The sequence below is a fragment of the Nicotiana attenuata genome, unplaced genomic scaffold, assembly GCF_001879085.1.
Source record: "Nicotiana attenuata strain UT unplaced genomic scaffold, NIATTr2, whole genome shotgun sequence".
Classification (NCBI taxonomy): Eukaryota; Viridiplantae; Streptophyta; class Magnoliopsida; order Solanales; family Solanaceae; genus Nicotiana; species Nicotiana attenuata.
In genome coordinates, this window is record NW_017676073.1 from 11,236 (window position 1) to 14,471 (window position 3,236).

Here is a 3,236-nt window from a genome sequence, read left to right on the forward strand (position 1 = left end):
ATTATCCAGCGAAACAGTTGAGAGTTTAACATGGTTCGCATACTAGATCAAGTTTCATCTCTCTCGTGACTATAAAGTTTTATTTCAAAAAATAAGAACTTAATATGTTTGATATTAAAGTATATGATTCAACTAACTAAAATATTATAATGGTATATTAAATAAATTATTACTTGTAAGTTTTAATATAATTTAACTAACTACGTGATCTACTTAATTAAATTCAAATATTTAATTATCTCACATTTAAACAAATATGTTCTTGTATGTAATTATATTGATAACTAATTATATTCAATATAAATAAGCATAAAAATCTATTGATGTTGATCCATTACAATTTTGATGACTTAATAGTTAAAATAAATCTAAAGAAACATTAAAATTAACAATTTAATAAAATTTCAAAAAATAATATAATTCAATATCAAAAAAGTATTACTACATGTGAGTTATAGTTATACTTTAAATATTTATGCAATTATAGTCATCACTAAATTAGTAGACTTAATCTCTGTTGCTAAATATTTTTTTTTGATATTTTCTTTTTATATATTCGGAATATTATTTTTTTCACGGGAATAATTAACTTATTTTATTCTCTTTAATGTTAATTACATATATTTTTTGTTGTTTTTAAGGTAATTTTTTAAGCCATAGTTGTTTCTACATTTATTTATATTTATTAATGGTATTTGTATGTAAAAGTTAAAAAAGGTAAAGGAACGTAAAGGATATAAACAAGAACGTAAGCCAATTGGCCAAGTAAAAAGCCCCAAACCTATCCCTTCTTTTCTAGCTCCAGCCGCCACCCTTCTCTTCTCCATCTCCGTTCTTTATCAATCTTATTTAGGTAATTTCTTGCTTTCCAGGATCTTTTTCATATTTTATTTGTCTTTTTTCCCCTCTACTTTGATTTAGTTTGTCTTAATTTGTGTAAAACAACAATATTAGTTAATTATAATGAATCAGTATTGACTATGTTGGAATCTAAGTAAGGAACTAACTGTATTATATGTGGGTTCTCTCTTTGAATGGGATCTTTTTTATCTTTATATTTTGGGGGGTTTTTGAAAAAAAATTGTTAAGTTCAATCGAAAATGCACTACATGTGTGATTTGTGCCTTTTCTCGTTCATGCATGTCAAAAATTGGTGAGGCTAATAAATAGATGTTTGCTAGTTGTGGTTGATTCACAAGCTATTGTCCTTATGCAGCCTATTTCAAAGAACACGTACTAAATATTCGATTAAACTGAATGAACGTTCTGGTTATTACTTAGGTATGTTGTTATTCATGTTAATATTTGTTACTAATTAGGTATGTTGTTGTTCATGTTAATGTCTTTGGGTCTTTTTGTTGTGTGGATCTATGATTCTTACATAAAATAATAATGTAGGTTTACATACTTGTTTCTTCATTGTGATCTTGTTGACAGAATATTTTAGTGCAAAAGATTAAATTATTCTGGAATTTTGCTACTTCTTTTAAGCTTATTGAGAGTTTCATTATCTCATAAAATTGACCATACTAAGCATGTTACAGAGATATTAAACTATTAGAGAAATATATGAAGATTTTTCATGAGAAGTTAATCTGTAATGCTTTTCTATAAAATATATAATTATTTGTACATGTTAAAAATACATGTTTGATAAGTTTGTATCCAGCTGGCGTTGTTTTTCTTTATCAAAAATGGCTGGCAAAGATGTGGAATTAGTAGAGCTCCATTAACAAGCTAAGAGATGTTGATCAAGCTAAGATGCAGATGAAGATAATTGCAGGAAAGAAAGGAGAAGATCGTACAACATTGGGTCTCAAGCAAGATATTAGTACTATAGTTGGTGTCATCAATTATGTACTCTAAATACTTTGAAATTTAAAAATACAATTATGTATCAGTTGTAACTTATTTGGAATCTAAAAAATGTGTATTCCTAGTTACATATACAAATATTCTTGTACTAACAAATCATGTGATAGATTTTTCAATTTATAGCAATAAAATTACTGAATTAGCAGCTAAATATATCTATATTGCCACGAAAATATGATTATATAATTCCAAATTTTGTAGCAAACGAAAACATATTTAGCTATAATTCTATATATTTCATGGCAAAAAAAAAAATTTAGCTATATAAGAAAATATTTGTGGCAAATATGTTAATTCATAGCTATGAATTATGGAACTCGTAGCTAAATACAAGTACTATTGCCACGGGACTAAGATATAAAAATAGCTATAAAATTTGAATTTTCATGGCAAACAAATCAAATCTTGCTACAAAGATAGCTACAAATTTTATCATCGTGGCAAAAAATTAAATCACTTGCTACAAGTATATTTTTCGTGGCAAGATATTTTATCATTACAGCTACAATACAATTTTTTTTGGTAGCAATAAGTATTAGTGCTTAGCCATGAACCATGTAAAGTTTGTAGCTAACTTTTAGTTATGCTACTTCTTGCTACGAATGCTACGGAATTTTCTTTGTGGCTAAAGTGTTTAGCCACAGAAATTTATATATTTAGCTACAACATATTTCATAGCTATAAATGCATAATGTTGTAGTGGGAGCAACAGAAAGCCATCATGGGCCACCTCTCAAGGTAGGATCAGGTGATGACAGAGTTGAAGCAAACGTTGTCAGGCGCTTCCAATAATGCGAGTGGATGGGGCCCAATTCCTCCCAGCGTTCCTGAAAATCAAACGACTCAGAGAGTCTATAACAACACCCCAAGAGGCGAGGTTGGTTTCTACGAAGTCGGAGGGACTAGTAGCGAACTAAAAAACAACAACGGGAATGATCCCTTCAAAACTGAATTTATGAGGTTTATGAGGAAAATGAACGAACGGATGGATGTATCAAAATGCAAAGGAGTTTCACGCCTGAATGGATTAAATTCCAGACGCACCACCAATATTAAAAGGCCCGAATTCGAAAAAATACGCACATTTACCATTTAAACCGAGCACAACACCAGAGTTGATTCAAAAGAGGTTCAAGATGCCGGACATACCAAAATATGGTGGGACTTTGGATCTGCAGGAGCACATCACAACTTATACCACAGTTGTGAAAGGAAACGATTTGGCTCAACATGAGATCGAATTTGTCCTATTGAAGAAGTTTGGTGAAACGCTCACCAAGGGGGCTTTGACATGGTATTCACTCTTACCCGAACATTCAATTGACTCTTTTAAAATGCTTGCAGATTCATTTATTAAGGCC

General features: G+C 29.9%; 1 long non-coding RNA gene across 1 annotated transcript; it reads left to right on the plus strand.

The window, feature by feature from the left end:
- The first annotated feature begins 749 nt into the window (after positions 1–749).
- On the plus strand, positions 750–2,026 carry LOC109220726. Its single transcript, XR_002067145.1, has 2 exons — positions 750–853; positions 1,670–2,026. It is a non-coding gene; the product is annotated as an uncharacterized LOC109220726 (long non-coding RNA).
- The last annotated feature ends 1,210 nt before the right edge of the window (positions 2,027–3,236 follow it).